Raw genomic sequence first — 21,549 nt, 5'->3', positions numbered from 1 at the left:
TAGGTTTCTTAAGATTTCTAGGGGCATCTGAATTGGTACCTTAATTTATTCTAGATAAATTTCCCTTTAACAAATTTTCCAAACTTCTAGTTTTGGTGCTACACTATTCAAAAGCTGCTAATGAACAAGGAATAAATAGTGTCTTCACTAAGCATTCTGAGTATGAAACCCTGAAGAGAAGTCATTTCATTAACCTGGTCCTCTTGCATATATTTTCTATGCATTTCTATCTCATCTTCACACCTCCATCTCTGATTAAAAAGAGAATTTGAAAGTAAAAGGAAGACGTTTTTTCAAAAAAAGCTAAGAGATGTGTATAAAAAGAAGGAGAAATCAGTCATTTTCAACCCTGAAGCGCACTGGAATCACCTGTAGAAATCCTAAAATAGATCAATGCCTTGGCCCCATCCCCAGATTCAAATATAAAGTAGCATGGGTAGAATCCCAATACCTGTAATTTTTTCAAGCTCCCCAGAAAATGTTAATGTGAAGTCAGGGCTGAGAACCACTGGTCCAAGCTGCCTTCTCCACAAATCCTTTTTTCTCATCTACTAGTAAGTTAGCACTCCCAGCCCTACAGCAAGGATTGAAAGCACTGTCATTAAAATTGCCCAATTTTGTTCTCTCGTTTACTCTGTCACAGAAAAAATTTTACTAATTTTCAGTTGGAAGATTTTTTTTAAAGTGGGTATGGTAAAATTTATTTTAACTTATTTGAAATTCTCATTCCCAGTGCTCAGAATTTTATTTTTCAATCAGCCTTCAAAAAACAACCTTCATTAGTAGAGTATTTAGATTAACAATATACAATAAACACACAATACACATTCCAGTTATCAACTTCCAACAGACTATCAGAAAATACTCAAGAGAATGCGTTTAAAGAGCTGATTACATTTTGATTTAACTACAAACATTTTCAAAATCCCAAATATATAAAGAAATATTAGCCATAATATGCCGACACTCATATGATAGAAAAAGAGCTCAGTAAATAATCTACCACTTTTTAAAATAAAAACTGGTATTACAAGATTCCACATCTTTAAGATTTACACTTCTTTTGGGGGGTGGGGGGTGGCGGTGTTCATGTTGTTTTCAGATCCTTGGAACAAAAGGAGAAAATAAAATAATGTTTTACAAAAATATGCATCTACAAATACCAGTTTCTTTTTCAAATGTCATCAACAACTGATACCTACTAGTTTCACCTCCAAAACAATACTAGGTTATTTTTGCACACCAAATTAGGATTTTATGAAAAGGCCTTATAGCCATGTGTACACACACCGTTAGACTAGTGGAAGAGTCTTATGGGAATTTTCTCTCCCTATAACATTACCTACTATATTTGCCTGCCATTTGAAAGTATTCATTGCTAGAATATATAATAAGTATTTCACAGAAATAGAAAATAAACATAACACAGACTGGATGTAAGGGAAAAAAAACATTTTCACTTCCCTTTTTACTACAGGAAACTCTGACTATAACTTTGACTCCAATATATCATACTCTGATACCTTGCCAAGTATACCACTTGAAGTCAAAACCAAACAAGTTAAAAAAATAGATAAATTAATAATTAGAAAAATTCAGAAGTCCACTTTCATAAAATATACTTGTATCAAATGGTATCATACGGCCAATTACAACTTAAAATTTTTTTTTTTTTTTTGCGGTACTTGGGCCTCTCACTGCTGTGGCCTCTCCCGTTGCGGAGCACAGGCTCCGGACGCGCAGGCTCAGCGGCCATGGCTCACGGGCCCAGCCGCTCCGCGGCATGTGGGATCTTCCCGGACCGGGGCACGAACCCGTGTCCCCTGCATCGGCAGGCGGACTCTCAACCTCTGCACCACCAGGGAAGCCCCTCAACTTAAAATTTTAAGATATATAATTTGTAATAAGTCCAATTTTTAAAATAAATACTATTACAAAGTATCAGCGCATTCAAGGCACACTCTATTTAAGGTAATATACAATGAAAGCGGAATTATATGTTAAATTCTAGGTTGGTAGAAAACATTCCACCCCAGAATTTTATTTTCTTCCCTCAAAAAAAAAAAAAAAGTAATATTTTTTCCCAATGGTAAAAATAATGCATAATCATAGCTGAAAATCCAAACACTACAGAGAAGTATAAAAAGTATAAAAATAAAAATCATTCCAAATCTATAAATATCTGTCATTAACGTAAATATCCTTCCAGGGGATGGATGGATTTACTCTGTATATTTATAACAACACTGCAACAATTAGAATTACAACAATTAATTCTGTATATTAATTATGTATTTATACATACATGTATCTCCATATATGTCCCCATACACACACACACACAATTTTCTTTTACATATACTGAAAACAAAGAAATCTTTAAGATAACAACTTTCTTGAAAATAAAAATATATGAATTGTTCCAAGCACTCATTCTGCTTCTGCATTTTCGTTTCAGCAGTCCAGGGTGTGTGTGTGTGTGTGTCTGTGTGTGTGTATGCATGCTGTTTTTGTCGACTGCTTGAGAGAAGATTAAAAGATTTGTCTGTTTGCTTGTTTTACTTAAACACGTACACACACAGACACACACACACACCAACTCTGGCTACAAATTTCCAAACCCTGAGAACCCAGATATCTGTATTAAAGGTACTTGGCTGACTGCTTTACATAACTAGCCCATGGTCCTGAGCAAAACTGCAAAGTAGACAAAACTTTTCATGGCCTCCCACTTTTTGGTCAGAAAGAGCACTACACTATCAATGAGGATAGGAGAGTTCTACCAACCAGGTGTGTGACTTAAGCATTTCACTCAACCTTCCCACAATTCATTTCAATTCTAAAAGTCTGTGATTCTCCCCAGCCCCCACAATTTTTATTTATTTTTTATTTTTTTGCTGTATTTAAGATATGTAACACCTTTCCCTCCTACCTCAATCAGATTCCTTGATTCAAAATAAACCATTTCTCTGACTGATAAATTCCAATTTCCTCAAGGCATCTATTCTCCTCCAGGTATGACAAAGAAATATGATGAGATCAAAGATGTGGACAAGTTTTGTCCAAGAAGGAGGGTAGCAACACAGAAAAAATTTAAATAAGTTTACAAGTACAAATGTTTAATTTAAAGTTAAAATAGCTTTATGAGTTCCATGAAAAAAAGTATAATCTTTAACTGATTTTACTGACTCAAAGTTAGTCAATAAGAAAACTAGCAGTGTTTTCAGTTCCTAAAATATTCATACCTGAGCATATTTAAGATAGTCACATAGAAGCAGCCTTCTAATCTTTCATCCGTTACATTTGTACAACACTTTAAAGTTCAAAGTGCATTTAGATGCATTATTTATTTTCTTCCTTAAAACAAGCAGATGTGTAGATGTGGTGGTCACTATTGATTGCCTCTCTAACATCCGTTTCCCCTATATTCCTCCTTCCCACAATTTTTTAAAATATCCTCCCTCCACCATGTAACTCGGGGAGATGTGACCCCATCGCCAGTTGCAAGGGTATATATCCTGACTGGTAGAAACTCACTATGATAACCCTGTCCCCCTTGTCATAACTGGTTTGGAAGTGTGACCTAATTCTGGTCAATAAAACATGAAGGGGAAAATATGTTGGTAGGCTTGCGCAAAAGATGTCCTGGCCAGTGCACCAGGATCTTGCTACCAGTCTGAGGATGAATCCAACACACATGGGAAAGCAGAGCCAAGTAAATTTCACAGAGGCTAACCAAAGCTCTGAAAAACTAACCCTGCCTTCATAGTTCAGCATTCCATTTCAGCTACTGCATTTCAGGTGTTGTAATGTGGTGACACCAAGATAAAGAGTATACCCCATCTACCTTTCCTTCTCCAACTTCGACCTCCTTTTTCAACACCTATAAGCTTTCCTTTGCCTTTGGGCTGAGCTAGACGAGAAAGGCAAGTAGTTACTGTAAGCTGTTAGACCAGCACCCTTTGCAGCAAGCTCAACTGCTCCTGGGTATGGCATTTCCTCTTCCAAAGGACAATTTCCTCTACCAATTCACTCCTGCAGTCCCTACTCAGGTTGAGGAGATGGTGGAATTACAAGAAGGCTCTCTCCAACCCTGATGCTGTAATAAAAGCTGAAAGGTAACATACGAAATCAGACGAGGGATCCTATCAGGAAACATGTGGGAACCATGTGACCTAATAATTAAACAATTCCCCCTAACATATGAATGACTGTATGTTCAGGAATACCAGTATTTCTCTTTTTTAAAAGAGGATGCTGTTAAACAAATCTCTATGAGAGATTATAAACTAGGTGTTACTTTAGAAGTAGATACCCCTTTAATATACTATTATTAACCAACAGTTCATAACTTAGTTTAAAAGGGGAATCATAAAAGAATCTACCTTAAACATTTTAATGCAACTAAAACACCAAAATATACAATCACAAGACAGTCTTTTTTTTTTTTTTTTTTTTGCGGTACGCGGGCCTCTCACTATTGTGGCCTCTCCCGTTGCGGAGCACAGGCTCCGGACGCGCAGGCCCAGCGGCCACGGCCCACGGGCCCAGCCGCTCCGCGGCACGTGGTATCCTCCCGGAACGGGGCACGAACCCACGTCCCCCGCATCGGCAGGCGGACCCTCAACCACTACACCACCAGGGAAGCCCACAAAACAGTCTTTTAATGCAGGGCCAAGGTCTTTCCTTCAAGCATGAGTCCATGGATTACAGTTCTACTTTATCTTTCTTGCAAAAACCACACCCATAGTACATCACCTGTGATTTCCAGTTTCTTAAACATGGAAAGACATCTCACAAACACTTATAAGCAATTTTATTGCAGCATCTTATTGCAAAATCTACAACTTTTAGGGTTTTTTCCCTAGTCATTTAATTTCACCTACACCGATTTTAACTGGAAGTGACTTCAGCTACTCACCTGTTTCCAAAGCAGCCACTGGCTCTCATACAAACACCTTTTCGCCTTCATAGTTCACTGAATAACATCTCATTAAACTATGTAATTACAACAAGTACAACTGCCATTAACAATTTGCTGGGTACACAGACAAATGATTCTTGGTAGGTATACACAGTATACAATAACCGGTGGGAATAAAAGTTCAAGAACAAACTAGAGGGTAGTCTACTGCCATTTAATGTAGCATGGACATCAAGTAGTAAATGAATGAAGAGTATAACTTAATCTTTTGAGTGGGTTAAAGAGAGGTGAGCTCAGAGATTCTCCTGTAATAGGCTATCCCCAAAAGTCTTTGCTCATTCTACGCACCAATCAACACTCTGACAACTCATATATATCAGCAACTCCTAAATTTAAGAGAATATCTGCATAGTGCCTGCTATGTGCCAGGCATCACATCATGGCACTTTATATGAATTTCCTCAATCGGAATGAAGAATATAATGGCAGAGAAACCCTCTCCCCTGCCCCCTTGTTTTTCCAACGTAGCTATCAGCTAAGGAAAGTAGTTCAACACAAAATCAACTAAATATATGTAATAAATTTGAATACAGTTAAAATCTGCATTACCTCACTGAAGAAGAAAGCATTAGAAATTTGTGTTTAAGAAAAAGAGTATATACATCATGAGATTTTACTAATTACAGTAAACGCTATAAAAAATGTGGACATGATATAGTCATGTGGACATTGGTTTTAGCTATAGATTTTCATTTAATTACATTATAACTATGTGATATATCATTAGTAAAGAAAATGATCAAAATGTGTGTCTTATCTACCAAATACACAAGTACTTCAAGTTCACTGTTAAGAATTCTTCCTCAGAACTAGGATGATTGGCAGGGAGTAGAAGGAGAGAACATAATATAAGAGAGTTTAAGAACAAATCACTATGCACCTTCCATAGGTCCCATTATAGAAGGAAACCCAAACATTTATAGTTCCTAAATCTCAGCTTTGAGAAGGGAGTTAGAAAAAACATGGCTAACAGGAGTCTCCACTGTGTCTCTAAAACTTACCTATCCCCGATTATCTGTCCCATTCCATGTTTTCTGACTAGTTCAGAGGCTCTCCAAAGTCACTTCACATTAATAGACAATACACACTTGATTTCCACACATTAACAACCTCATGTGTGGTTCTTTCCTACAGATCAGCACAAAAATGATACTGAGGTAGCTTACGTTACTAGAACCGTATCTTCTGCTCCTAGAGAGTCACTACTAGTAGAGAACTACAGATATCCCAAAACCGCCATTTCCAAAGAAATTATATCTTAAAGAACAAACACCCAAACACATACTAACAACATTAATCAATACCACTAAGTGCCAACTGCATGAGAAAAGACAAAAAGGAAGAATATGGAAGATTAGAGAAGACATCATTGGTCTAAGACTGTGAAGTCAGGAAAAAAAAAGAAAAAGATTTAAATATGCACTCTGCTACTTCCAAGATATATCTTAAACAGGTTGCTTAAATTCTAGAAAACTCTGCCTCCTACTGTCAAAGGCAAGGCTTACACCACCTAACTCACAGAGTCATCTTAACAGTTATCATTTATGGTCCTCAGACCAAGTGGGCACTTAATAAATTGTAATAGGTATTGTTATTATCGGGAGGTTCAAGATACAAATTCAGTTATAATGTAAATCCTTATTGAACACTAAGAGGGGAATAGTCAGTAAAAAACTATCAAACAATCTCCCCTGTTACATGACTAGATGATTAAACAATGGCGTCATAAGGGTGATATTTTTCTAAGCACTCCTTTGATAATGATTAAGTTTGGGATTAAATTTTTTTAGAGTCGTCAATATTTAAGATGACTAAAAACCCTGTATATATTTATCCATAACTGTGGAAGTCTCTCATGTTGTCATCTTACTGGTATAGTCAATTCTCTTCCTATGTAGATTCTTCACATTTCACTTTATCCATAGCAAATCTCACCTTAAAGTGTATTAACAATAATATAACTATCCAATGACCTGTATTTTGTTATTTATTGTTTCAGATTCCCACTATTTAGTTTGATACATCCTTTTGGAAAGCCCTTTGAAACTAAACAACTACTTGTTCCATTCTGAAAAAATCTGAACCAATAAACCACACCAGAACGATGGTCTATTCCCAGCATGAAGGGGATTACAGAGGGCACCCAGAGAAGAAAAGGAAAAGATTCCCATTTCTTCCCAAGTCATATGTTTAAAATCTAGATTTATTTCATATAAAACCAATTACCAGGTTACCACACACTCATATCCAAAGGCAAGCAAAGAAATATGACAAAACCATGCAGGAACTGTTTTCGATTATATACTCTTCTGCTTTCCTCCATTAGCATGAATGATAACAAACTGACTATTCTAATTTGTTTCCTTTAAACTTACTAGCCTTATTTGCCTACCTACTTGCTATCAGCATAGAATCTATACACTTGGACCTTCATACCTTAAACTGACTCACTTTTAAATACAAGGCATTCTAGATGTCCATGGACTGACTGATCCCCACCTAATTTTACAGCTTCTATTCCCACAGAGACCTCCTGGCACAGCAGCCTTAGGTCCAGCTCAACAGGCCCCATGATAGCAAACCAGCAAGCCGGTTCTCAACTGCTCCCTTCACCTACAAAACTACCCACACCACCCCACACACACACCGACCCATTTTGACCATTAAAATATTTTAAGCCCCAAATGGAGTATTACCAGCTCTAACCTCGTTTATAATTCCCCAGTCAAAATTGGTATCACACTCACACACTCACACTCACACACACACACACACACACACACACACACACACACACGCATGCTTCCATACATTTCTAATAAACCCCACAGGAGTCCTGTGTTGCAATTATTTCTGTGCATGTCTGCTTCTCCCTTAAAGGTCTTAGTCCTGGGTCTTAGTCCTCCTCATGTTTCTACCACTCTTCCACCCTCACCACATAGTAAAAGTCCCCTACACAAAGTAAAGGTTCAGGTTGAACTAAACTATTCCTTTGTTCTAATCCTAGTTCTTTTATTTGAAGGAATAAGTGACTTCTGTGTGCTGAAGATTTTGTTAATAGTTAATGCTTGCAAATCTAACAATGAAAATGTCAATAATTATACAATGCATTAGTTTTTAAGTTGATGAATGTCAGAAGAGGTCAGTGAGCACAATAAACCATCAGAAAAGATAATCATTTTCCAAGATTCCCCCAAAAGTCTCATACATATCAACATCAAAATTAAACTTTCTGTCCCCCCGTTCTAATAAGAACTACTTACTCCTTATACCTGAGGCTTATTCAGAAATGCAAGCACCCTGAATGCAAAAGTGTCTGTACACTCTGCTACAAATCTATACCAAAGCCACGCAATTTATCTTATTACACCTTTCTTCCAATTCCCATAAATATGATTTTCATCTTTTGTGCAACTATAAAGGCTAATGTATATAAAATAAGAAAATAATTGATCTTAACTCAGAATACAGTTGGACCAAAGTTTGGGAATAATTACAAAATACACTAAACACAACTCTCCACTCCTCTCTGCCAAAAAAGTTATTAAGAATGTCACAAACCAGATCTGATTTTTGGTGGGAAATGTTTTCTTAAACTGGCCTCACATCTTATAACTTCTGTGATATTTTTCTTTCACAATCTGCTTATTTACAGGGAAAGCAAATATTTTTCAAAAATATATACATGGTTTTACTAATTAATATTTTTAATTTTAAAAAGTATTCCAACTCAGATATAGTTTAACCTCTTTTACTATCTGTGGGCAAATGTCATTCCTATACAAGAAGTAATTGCAAACGTAAAAGAAATAAGTACTAACTTCTTTCCTTAACTTATTAAAAATCAGTAGGTTTTTAATTCTCCAATTAAAGTCGATGTTCTAAAACCAAAGGTTAAAAAAGGGTCACTTGCTGACCAGCCTTGGTACTCACTACAACAGAGTTAAAACTAATTCGCACAGAGTAGCAACAGTAGCCATCTCCCACACACACTCCCACCCATTAACTTTTCCTCCTTCCCTGGGAGAACTGGAATGATCGTAACACAGGCCTAACTACCCTCACCCCAGGAGCAAACACACATCTCCATCACCACCCCGCAGAAAAGAAACGCGGGGGCTGTGGACCAAGAGAGCCGACGCTCCTGTGGGTCACTTCCCCTTTGCAAGTGGGAGAAACAAACAAAGCAGCACCCTAACAGTAACCATCAGAGTAATTTTGAGCCCCCGACTAATGCCTTGGATAAGTTCTGAGCTAAGTCAAAAGCTCTATCGAATAGGTAAATCCCTACCCCCCCTTAAAACAAATACCCCATCGGGAAGTTTCTCCCAGAAATGAATGCTGACCCCTGACACCTCCTCCAGCCGACAGACGGCTCCCTCCCTCCTGCCTAAAATCCCCACTCCGAAGGGCCTGCCTAAAATCCCCGCTCCAAAGGGAATTGTCTGGACACAATCGCGGGGCGCTGGGGGCTGCACTCCCGACCTCTCAACCCTCCCCCCAAAAGCCTCTGCCTTTTCCCAGCTCGCCCACCTCCCCGCCGTCCCCACTCGCTCCGCACCACTCGGGCAACTTCTGCGGCCAGCCCGGCCAGCCGCCCGCGGCCCCCTCCCTGCTCAGCGAGCCCAAGGCGCCCTCGCCCCCCGGCCACGACTGCGGCCGCCTCCAGCCCGCGCCTCCGCGCCGCCTGCCCGGGTCCTCGCCCACCCCTCCCCGGGGCCCCCGCCGGCGGCACCGCCCCCGCCGCACCCCACCCCACCCAGCCCGGGACCCCAGTCCGCCCAGCCCCACCCGGGGAGGAAGGCGCCGCGGCCGCGCCGAGGCAGCCGCCGGGCCGGGGCCTCCCGGCCAGGCGCCAACGCGAACGGGGATTTACCTCAAAGGCGCGGCCGCAAGTGGCGGGTCGGTCCCGGGCGCGGGCGGCGCCCCCCGGTCCGTCAGTCAGCGGCGGCTGGGGCAGCGGCGGCGGCACATCGCACCCGCCGGCGGCCGGAGGAGGAAAGCGAGGCACGCAGGGAGGGAGCGAGCGAGGTAGGGGGGAAGGAACAAGCGAGGGAGATAACGCAGCTCGGACTCGGTCGCCGCACTACTGCCGGTGCGTCCTACCGCCGCCTCTGGCCGGAGAGTCGCCGCCCGGGCCGCGGCTGTCGCCACCAATGCAGCTGGGAATGAATGCACAGCGGCGCCTCGCTTATCCGGAGGTCAAACATCCTTCTGCCTCGGGCATCCGGATCGGCGCCGGACCCGGAAGTGAACGCTTGGAAAAAAAATTAAAAAGGAAAGCGTCTTTCTAGCGGCGGCGGCCACTCGAGCTGCCCGCATCAGCGAAAAGAGCCGAGTAGAGCCGAAGGTTACACCGACTTGCTCGGATTGGTTGGCTCGCCGACCGGAAGAGAGGCAGCACGCTCATTGGCTGGCAAGGCTTATAAAAGCGAAGCCACGCCTTTCTCCCCACCTCCGCACCGGCGGTGAGCGTAGCAAGCGTCGAGTAATTGTGGATGCGAGATGTCTCCCTGGGTGAGGCCTTGGGAGGAGACGTTTGGCGAGGTCTGTGGAGAGAGCTGGGCGAAAACGCTCCCATGGTTTAGAGGAGCTACGAAAAGTTCCCCGCTGCTTGAGTGAGCAGGAGCCTAAGGGCGCCATTGTGCCAAGTCGGGGTGCCGAGGCTTTTCCGAGTGTACAGAGCACAGCCCTTCAGGTGCCAAAGAATTGTAGGGCCCGGCCAGAGGGAGTGACCTCACTGGGTTGACATTTTCCCCCACTTTCTTGTAAATCCAGGGCTGTATCAGGGATTCAGCTGCTTAGAAATATAAAGTGTGGCTCACGTTTGCATTCCGTTTGCTGTCTATAGAGAACTTCGTTTGTGAGCTCAGGTAACCCTCTCGACTATATAATGTGGTAGCTATTATCTCGGTTTTTCTAGTGAACCTTCTAAAGTTCCTAGAGGCCCAGCATCACTCAAGTCATCAAATTGTAGACACAAATTGGAACCGATGTTTTCTGACTCTACTGTCCACTCTGCCCACAGAGGGGAGGCAGAAGATTACATTCTTTCTCTTATGGTTGGTTAACTGGGATGAAGATATGTTACTATGGAAGACCTATATGGAAATCGACCCACCATGAAGGCATTGTAGAAGACTCTGAAACTATCATTTTTAAAAAATTGTGTCTAAAGACCTTTCAAAAGTCAGACATAAAGGTGTGCATGAAGAAAAATCATAGTCTGGTGCTATGTTTAAATATTTATCAAACATATTTTTATATTTTCAGTACACTTGCTGCATCAAGGAAGTCTTTAGTCTCTTCTCTCTCCCTCTCTCTCTCTCTCTCTCTCTCTCTCACACACACACACACACGAAAAATTTGAAAGGCTCCAGTGAAACAAATGCACTTTAAAATAATTGAGGATTTATCTCATTCTCCATTTCTACTTTAGCAGACTGATGATAGGGTCGATGTGTAATCTGCAGGGGGTAGTTAGTATGGAAAGATGCCGTTTTTGTTTTTGTAATACAACAGTGCCTTTTTTTAACTCTACTCTTATGCTTTCTCAAACTGAAGGTTATGAAGTGACTGGTATCACCCATCTTAGAGGAAAGTGATAGTAAGGACTGCTTCTGTGTTTACCACACTACCATCTTTCTGTTAGAGACTCAAAAGGAATGAAGATTTGTGCATGCTCAGGATGGAGAATAATTTGCCTAATAAATAAGACATCTCCACTTTTCTGATATATCCCAGGACCCGAAACTAGACAAGAAACAAAGTTAACCCTATCTCACTAAATGGAGAAGAAATGTCTACAATACTGGGAACTATTGTCATCAATGACCAACAAACCATTTTATACTCTCCATCTCAAAAACCTCAGTTTAGATCAAGAACACCTCTACTGACCCCTCAAAGTTCTGATAAATGTTTAAGAAATACAAGTTTATAAATAGATCATCAAATCACATTTTTAAATTATATATGGATAGGAATAAACATTTATGTTTTTAAACACCTCAGAAAAGGCTGCTTTTTGTTAAAATTTGACCTAGACGCTCCTATAGATTAAAATCTGCAGGTAACCTAGGTAGGAAGCCAATAAAATTTCATGTCATTGTATTAACTTGTAAGGAAAAAACTGGCAATATGAAAACAGCCTGTGTTAAAGAGGGAAAGACCAAATTACTTGCATCTCAATCAAAACTCTTTGTTCTGTAGCGTGATGTCTCAACATAAGCAGACAGATCATAATTTCCATCTGCTATATTGTACATCAGATATAGTTAATATTTTGTGTCACCCCATATTTCCTAGCATTTTCTACTCTTCAAGTGTTTATATACTATTAATATGTTTTCATGTTTCCCAAAGCAGTGTCATATTTTTTTATCACCCTGAACTTTATTCTGTTGAATTTATATCTCTATAGATATAAGTAAATATTTGTCCCAACATTTGGGCATGCAACAACTGTTATGATTACTATGAAAAACAAGATAAAAGCAAAAGAAGCTTTACTAATATATTTCTATTAAAACAAGCGGGGATGGGAGAGTTACTTCAAAATGACTTCAGTCTAAAACTATCATGAATTCCTTAGGAAAAAAACAATTTATCAAGTGGGAATTTGAAAAGGGAAGAAAAAGAAAGTAAAATTTCTGGGTGCCTTTAATTGCATATCTGAGATAGTATAAGTGTTCCAATATCTCCCTTACATCTTTTGATTCTTTACTTCTGTTACTATTTCTCTTCTTCTCACCCTTCTGCACACTCACTGTGGTTGCCCAGCCATGCCAACGTACACACATAGACACACCCATACAAACAGAGTGGAGAGACAGTAGGAATAAGACCTTCAATTAGAGCAGGAAAACTATTCCATTTCTTTCTCCCAGTTGAAATCTTTTTTTTTAAATAAATTTATTATTTTTTTTAATTTATTTTTGGCTGCACTGGGTCTTCGTTGCTTCGTGCGGGCATTCTCTAGTTGCAGTGCGCAGGCTTCTCATTGTGGTGGCTTCTCCTGTTGCAGAGCACAGGCTCTAGGTGTACAGGCTTCATTAGTTGTGGCTCGCAGGCTCTAGAGCGCAGGCTCATAGTTGTGGTGCGCAGGTTTAGTTGCTCCGCGGCATGTGGGATCTTCCCGAACCAGGGCTCAAACCCGTGTCCCCTGCATTGGCAGATGGATTCTTAACCACTGCGCCACCAGGGAAGCCCTTGAAATCTTGCTGCTTACCAAAAAAGAAAAAATGACCAGCTTTACTTTCCGCAAAATATACCTATCAATCTCTCTCTCAAGCAAAGCACTTGTAAGACATGAAAAGAAAGCATTTGTCAAAAGAGAAATTTGATAAATACAAGTTTCCAGGGTACCATTAAAGATTATGAGCACTAACACATAGATTTGTGTTATAATCATTTTCCCCTCCACCCCTCATTCATACCATTAAAATACTCTCCTAAGCCAAACTTGTTTTGCACAGATTGGTCAAGAAATACCCTAAGGGCTTCCCTGGTGGCGCAGTGGTTGAGAGTCCGCCTGCCAATGCAGGGGACACGGTTTCATGCTCCTGTCCGGGAAGATCCCTCATGCCGTGGAGTGGCTAGGCCCGTGAGCCATGGCCGCTGAGCCTGCGCATCCGGAGCCTGTGCTCCGCAACGGGAGAGGCCACAGCAGTAAGAGGCCCGCGTACCGCAAAAAAAAAAAAAGAAAAGAAAAAGAAATACCCTAAAAATACAAACAAGCACCAAAGACTAATCTACACTTAACTATGTGGCCAATCTGGCTGAGTTAAATACAGGCAGATATTTCCCAACTAACAATGTAACAACCAACATTTGCACAAACTCTGATTTATATGATTCTGTCTGATTCTGACAACAACCTATGAAGTAATATAGCAGCCATTATTATTTTTTCCCTGTTAGGAAAGTGGAAGGATGGTCTCAAAGTGATGAACTGACTTGCCCAAGATGATATAAGTGATAACCTGTTAAATGTAAAATACAAAATTATGTGATTAAAATCTTTACCAAAACTTTTCAAAATAAAAACACAGGAAACATTCATTCACCTGGAGGACAGATGTAATTAGGAAAAAGTAAATGGTCTTATAACTGGAAGTTATATGATAAATAACTGCTAGGGAGGTAATGTACAACACGATTAACACAATTAACATTGCTTTATGTTATATATGAAAGTTAAGAGATTAAATCCTAAGAGTTCTCATCTCATGGAAAAAAATTTTTCTTTTTATTTTGTGTCTATATGAGATGATGGATATTCACTAATCTTATTGTGGTAATCATTTCATGATGTATATGTAAGTCAGATTATTATGCTGTACACAATGTTATACAGTGCCCTATGTCAATTATATATCAACAAAACTGGAAGAGAAAAAAATTTTAAGGTACGTGCCTTCAAAATTTTTTATTTTTTTAAACATTAAAAAAATAATAAGAGGAAAAGAAGAAGTAGGTAGTAGAAACAGGAAGAATGCAAAATGAGACACTGTAACAGTAGCCAGAGCCTGGGAGCAAAGCAGCACATTTTACTCAGACTAGGAAAATAACCTCTTCCCCAGTGAAGCCTGCAGTCAGGGGAGGCAAAGGAAGGATTCTGGGAGAAAGCCAGTCACAGACAGCAGCTAGGTCAGGTTTGGGGAAAGCTGCCACTTAGCAAGCTTTCCTTCAGATTGTTACATGAGTAAAGCCAGAAAGGGTCAAGACGCTGTTTTATACATCCCAGGAAGGACGATTTTAAGTATTCTGTAGTTGGCAAAAATAAAAGTAGAAGAATCACAGAACTTATCTGAGAGGATTTATCATATTTTATTATCATAACCTCCAGTATTGTATTTTATAATCACATCTTTAAGACTCCTTGTCTTAGCTCAGGCTGACATAAAATATCATAGACTGGGTGGCTTAAACAACAGAAATTTATTTTCTTACAGTTTTGGAGGCTAGAAGTCTGAGATCAGGGTGCTAGCATGGTCATATTCTGGTGTGAGCTCTCTTCCTGGCTTTCTGATGGCCAGCTGCCTTCTTATTGTGTACTCATATGACCTTTCCTCAATGCATATGATCTCTCTCTCTCTTCCTCTTTCTAAAAGGGCACCAATCCCATCATGAGAGCCCCACCCTCATGAGTTCATCTCAACCTAATTATCTCCAAAGGCCTCATCTCAAAATGCTATCACATTAGGGGCTAGGGTGTTAACATATGAATTTGGGGGGGACACAATTCAGTCCATAGCATTCCTCAAAGGAATACTTTTTTTTTTTTTTTTTGCGGTATGCGGGCCTCTAGCTGTCGTGGCCTCTCCCGTTGCAGAGCACAGGCTCCGGACATGCAGGTTCAGCGGCCATGGCTCACGGGCCCAGCCACTCGGCAGCATGTCAGATCCTCCCGGACCGGGGCACGAACCCGTGTCCCCTGCATCTGCAGGTGGACTCTCAACTACTGCGCCACCAGGGAAGCCCAGGAATACTTTCTATGTAGAGAGTATGTCATCTATAAATGAAAGAGAAGCTTAAGGTTAGGCAGGATAAAAATAAGGAAAGACAATTGTAAATAACATAACATTAAAACCTCATAGAGGAAAAGAATACATCCTTAAGAGAAAGGACTTCAATAAAGAAAACTGTTTATAGAGAAAAGCTACAAACACCATGAAAAAGTGTAAAAGTGTCTTGCCAAAAAAGTGGTTAAATCTCTAAGTAGGCAATTTAATTTTTGTTTTTTTTCCATTAAAAGACCTGAAGTTTGGCTGCTTTTATGAAAGTTTGGCTGTTTGAAAGATGCTGTTTTGTGATAAATGGAAGAGTTAGCTAAAGCTGTGATTTTTTTTTTTGGTAATGTTTTCACAAACAGTTTGAATTCTGGATCGTATATGAATCTAAGGTTTAGAGATGGCCATAATCATTGGTCCCTATTCCATTTTCCTTCCCCTGGTCTCTTTTTGCTTTCCATAATTATGTTTTCCAATATCTTTCTCAAGAGCCCATCCTAGCTCATGGGCTACATCTGACCAAGACTGAGTGTCTCATCAGCCCCACCCACAGGAATCATACAGTCCTCTGGCTGAAGAAGCAGAGTGCCAAGTAGGAGCTCTGGATTAGAGTGTAGCCTTCCAACTGTGCCACTCCCCTATCTGTTATTCCTTATAATGGTTTCCCTGTCTATAGCATTGGACTTCTCCCTTGGTTTCCTTTTCTAATTGAAACTGTAGCCTTTCCCAGAACCCCATCCAATATAGAGAAGGTATAAACTTGGTTTGGAAAATTATTCACTAGTCCAAGTTCTGACTAGACCCTAGGTCACTGGCTAAGGTCCTGCTCTGAGGCGCAAACTACTAAACTTCTTCAGATATCACCCACTGACTAGGCTTACTGGATTACTATATCCTTCTTCTGGATAGTACCACATTGTTGCCAAAGCTCATCTAAGCCATGCCTGAACTTCCTGCACCCTTTGGACAGTGAACAAAGGACTACCTTGATTGGGGTCAGAATCTGTGTTTAATTATGTTTCTTTAGTCTGTGTCATGTTTGGTCATTCTTGGTCTTAACTTCATCACTCTCTTCACCAAGCAGTACTGCTAAATTCCTGACACATTGTCATCCTCCCACCTGTTTCTATAGTGCTACCGATGCCATATCTGACTGGACAAGATCACAAGGTCAACAAAAGTTAAAACTGATGTGAGAGGATACCTTAGTTAGAACCCCACTTCCATTTAGTTCTCATTCTACTTCTTCTATAATTAGAATTATACCATTTTTCAGTTTCCTTCTATTTTCCTTCCTTGGACAATTTAAGTAGTCAGAACCTCAGTTGGCTCATATGTAAAATGAACTGGTAATACCTACATCATATAGATATCAGGAAGATTAAATGCAATGATATATCCACTTACCACAGTGTCTAGCATATAGAAAGCACTAAATGTATGTTCATTGTTAGCTACAATGTGACCCCTAAGAACCTTCATTTTCTAATTCAACATGAATGATAATCAATAGTTGAAAATATCAGGTCCCAAGCTGTTCCATAGCTTTAAAAGTCCAAGAATTACGGAACTGGATTAGTGGTTCAGAGCAAATCAGTATTTTAATTTGCTCCAGGCCCTATTTTTCTTGATTTTACCATGTATACTTGGACATTCATGGTGGACTGGCTGTCCAGCATCTGTTTACCCTTTCTTAAGGGCACCCAGATTTCCTTTTGATAAATTTTCTCCATCTCACTGTATTCCTTGACCTGGGGCTCTGGCTTCCTGTAGGTATGGTATGAGGTGGGGAAGAGTAATAGGGGACACATTGCCCAAACAATGCCAGATGGATGCCCTGCCCCTAAATTTGAATCTTGAGCAGAGGGACATGGAATCTGAAAACAGTTGGAATTGCATTCCATCCAAAAGCAGCATTCTGACCCTACAGTTTCTGCTCTAGGACAGTGGCTATGATCTTACTTCCCAGCCTTTGGAGCATTTTGGATTCTGCCCAAACCTGGACCTCCAGCTTCCTGTTAACTCTGTTAGACCACCCTTATCACCCCCCCATCCCACCCTCCCGCCACACACACGCACAATGCCTTTCACTCAATTCTGTTTTGCTTGCATTAGCAGAGCAAGTTTCTATCGTTTGCAACTGGAGAATCCGGACCACTAAGCTTTCATTCCTGGCTTTTGGTTCAGCTCACCACTGTCTCTCCTATTTGTATTCTTTCTTTTGTGGCCTGGCTCTGTGTCCACGTGAACACTGGAATTCCAAACTGTAGTTCAGTCCCGCTTCATGTCTTTGGCTTCGCCCTAGTATAATCTCTGACTATCTTACTGTTGTGAGGCTGCCTGGCTTCAGGTTTGTATTCTCCTAATTGACAGAGCTGGCCACACCCTGTCAAAGCTTTGTATTTCAGTGCAGCTGCCTCCAGTCACCAGGCACCTCTACCTAAGCTTCTGGCTGAAACCCTGCCAATTGCAGACCTAACCTTCTGGACTGTGACTTAATGCTTTGTTTTCTCCCAGCTTGGGTGACTTGATATTAATTAAGAACAAACTTCAACCAAATGCCAGTACTTGCTAGTCTCTAGAACTGTTACTCTGTTACATAGTAGTATGTATTTGTCAATTTATATTCATGACAATGAAAGCCAATGTCATCCTATATCTCATTGCCTTTCCGTATTTTACCTCTGCTCTTCTGATTTGGACTCGTATCAGCAAAGAGATATCAACTTGGTCTCTTTACAGTGGAATAAATTCTGTAGTCTAAAATTACTATAGCTACTTGAGTACTTAGTGATGGGGTACCCCTTGTTTTTACAAGTTATCTAATCAACTTAATCCTGGTTTTGGAATACTAAAGAGAATCTAGTTGTGGAGTGTTTGGACTCCAAACCAAAGCTACCGTCTTCAGCTTCCTCCTGCGTGCCTTTAAACCAGACATTGATATCTCACTTGAAATTTATAAGTGGTGTCGAAAAGGCAACAGAGTCATGATCAAGGTTTCAAAAAAGAAAATAGAACCTGCCTTTAGGATTCATTTCCAGATATCAGAAAAACCCAACTGTATGTGATTGTTATAATAAATGTTAATTATTACTGAACTCAATAGGCTAAAACATTGTCCAAAGAAATAGAAATAATTATCTGGCAGATATTGGAGTGATGACTGGTAAATAGAGGAAAAGAATGATGATTTTATCCTGTACATGTAAAATGATTTTTTAAAAGATTGTAATTCCAAGGGACTTTAAAATATAGTAAATTGACTATATATTCCTCATAGGTTATATCCTAAGGACAAAAAAAAAAAAAAAACGCAAAAAGTTTTCTTTTTTTTTAACCTTTCAGTAATCATATTGTTGGTGGTAGTCTTGTTGTTTTTCTGAGAGTGTTATATGTGTAACGTGGGATAAAGCAAAATAATTATGGTATCTTATTCTACCATCCCTGATGTTGATACAGATGAAAGAAGAGACCAACTAAATAGCCAATAATCCTGAATTTGGATGGGAAATATCATCATGAACTCACAGGAATCTTATATAGATATTTCTTAGCTCCGTCCATTGAAAAGGTGCAGAAACAAGCCCAATTCAGTTGCAATCATTACCTTTAGTCCCCACACTTTACAAATAACAGAGCCTTTGGAAGAGAGACAAGCAGAAAACAGCACAATATTAGCTTCCTATTGCTGTGTAACAAATTACCACAAATTTAGTGGTTTAAAACAAACAAATTTATTATCTTACAGGTCTGGATATCAGAAGTCCAAAAGGGTTCTCACTAAGCTGAAATTTTTTTGTTGGCAGGGCTATGTTCCTTCTGGAGGCTTTAGGGGCGAATTCATTTCCTCCTATTTTCCAGATTCCAGAAGCTTCCTGCATTCCCTGTCTCATGGCCACTTTCCACCTTCAAATCCATCATCACATAACACCAAATTCTGCTTCCATCATCACATCTCCCCTGATTCTCTCCTGCCTTCCTCTCTCAGTGATTGCATTGAGTTCTCCGGCATAACCTGGGATAATCTCCTGGTCTCAAAATCCTTAACTTAATCTTAAGGCAAAGCCCCTTTTGCTATGTGAGATAATATACTCATAGGTTTGGGGAATTAGGGTGTGGACATCTTTGGGAGGACAATTATTCTGCCTACCACAGGCACAAAGTCAAATAGAAGGATTTGAGTTCTTTTTAAGGAGGTAGAGCCTAACCCCAGTTGCCAAGACAAGGACCCACTTAACAAATGTCACTGTTAGTATAATTTTATCAGTATTGCCTACAAGCCTTACATAATAATAAATAGGATAGACTGAAACTAACAACTACTGAGTGCCTGAATAAAGAGTGTCAGGCATTTTCTAAAAACCATCCTTTTGTTGTAGGTAAGTGTCCTTTTCTCCTTTTCATAGTTGAGAAATTAAGACTCAGAGAGGGTTTAAGCAACGTTCTGATCACTCAGCTAGTGAATGGCAGAGCTAAAATTTCAATACAGACCTCTAGATTGAACCTGTTTAGGCAAAGAAAGAAAGAAGGAGGAGGGAAGGAAGAAGGGAAAGAGGAAGGGAGAAAGAAAGGGGGGGAAAGGAGGATCCTAAATTAGTAATTTATACCAAGCTGAACTAGAGGAACTATAAGTATTCATATGAAAGAGGGCTGGAAAAGGACAGGCTGAAGGAAAACCAAGACCTCTTTCTAAGCACAGCTTCAAGGATTTTAGCACTCACAGAAAACAGCACCAGTCAGAGAATTACTATGGTCTGTAGTCAAATACATCTTAATCAACTCTTATTCCAAATGTCAAGTCCCAATGAGTGAAAGGATCATTAAACCAAAGAGCCAATATTTACCTGCGTACAATTGGCTTCGTTATGTATATAGGTCTTTTCAGCCATGTAAGTACACAAATAGTTATTAATAATTATTTTTAGTAAACATTCTCCAACTGTTAACTGCTAACAATTCTATATACCCCAGGCATTCTTTTCAACTAGTTTATCCTTGAGGACTCAATAGGAAGTTACATTGTTTGAAATTAAGTAGTATCTGTTCTAACATGTCCAGATTAGGCTTAGCTTTGATAAGAGGATGTCCATCTAATTAATAGGTCTGCCATTAATTAGCAAGAGAGACGTGTTTGAGAGTATAACTTTAAGCTGCTTGTTGTGTGATACTGAAAATTCATCTTAAAAAATATTTTTGGAGGATTTGCTAAAAAATATGCAGTCCAATTTCAACAGATACTCTCAAATTTATCACTGGATTTAGTCAGGTGTATCTGGCCCGCATTCTTTTGTGTCTTTTCTACTGCCCCCCAAAACACACCTTCATAGACTTGCTTTATCAAACTCTTCCTTTCTGTTGTGATATTGCTTTCATTGAGGGACATTCTAAGAAACAGCCCTATGAGACTCATTATAGTAATTACTGTAGGAATACTTTAATGATAATATTTACTATATCACATCATATCTTTTACATGAGGACCCAAGAAATAAATTCCTTTTATGTTACAATAGCAGGAAGAGATATGGCTCTTTTAAACAGCTGGTTTGTTTTCATCTTACAGATGTCATAAATCAATTAACTCATATTTACTTCCAGCGCTGATTTCTAGGAAGCCTAGAGCCAACTTTTTAGCCTATTTCTAGGTAGTCCATGTAGGGCGCGGTCAGCTAACTGCTACGCAGCAGGAAGCTGAAATAAGCTGAGTCATCCTTCCTGTGGCCACTGCGCTTGCGCTAAGTAAAGTAGCGACCTATCCGATGCTGGCTCACAAATCGCACCATCGGCGAAAGCCAATCACAGAGCGACACATGTTCTTAATCCCTATATAAGCAGACTGCTCTAGGATTGCGGGGTCTTCCTTCCATCTTTCTTCAACCAAGCTGTGCTCCAATAAAGTGTGATACGAGAAGAATCTTGCGTGTGGCGGCTCGTTATTCTGCCGGTCAGAAACGGCTCGCCGCAAGTGGTGCCGAAACCCGGGAACTTCGCGCCCTGCATGGAGGACCGATTCAGAACTCGACACACGGAGTGGTAACCGTCGGTGAGTAG

The 21,549-nt window shown here is 40.1% G+C and overlaps 1 protein-coding gene across 11 annotated transcripts in view; it reads right to left on the bottom strand.

Moving 5' to 3' along the window:
* The window catches only part of CSNK1G3 (casein kinase 1 gamma 3), a 128,351-nt gene extending 118,353 nt beyond the window's left edge, over positions 1-9,998 (bottom strand). For all 11 annotated transcript variants that reach the window (XM_033853114.2, XM_019940909.3, XM_073802454.1 and 8 more), the window contains exon 1: positions 9,861-9,998. The gene's annotated coding sequence lies outside the window, so the exon portion shown is untranslated. The remainder of the gene's footprint in view (positions 1-9,860) is intronic.
* Between the last annotated feature and the right edge of the window lie 11,551 nt (positions 9,999-21,549).

Source organism: Tursiops truncatus, chromosome 3 (genome assembly GCF_011762595.2).
Source record: "Tursiops truncatus isolate mTurTru1 chromosome 3, mTurTru1.mat.Y, whole genome shotgun sequence".
Classification (NCBI taxonomy): domain Eukaryota; kingdom Metazoa; phylum Chordata; class Mammalia; order Artiodactyla; family Delphinidae; genus Tursiops; species Tursiops truncatus.
Note: the sequence above shows the minus strand (reverse complement) of the source record. Positions and strands in the feature narration are given on the sequence as shown.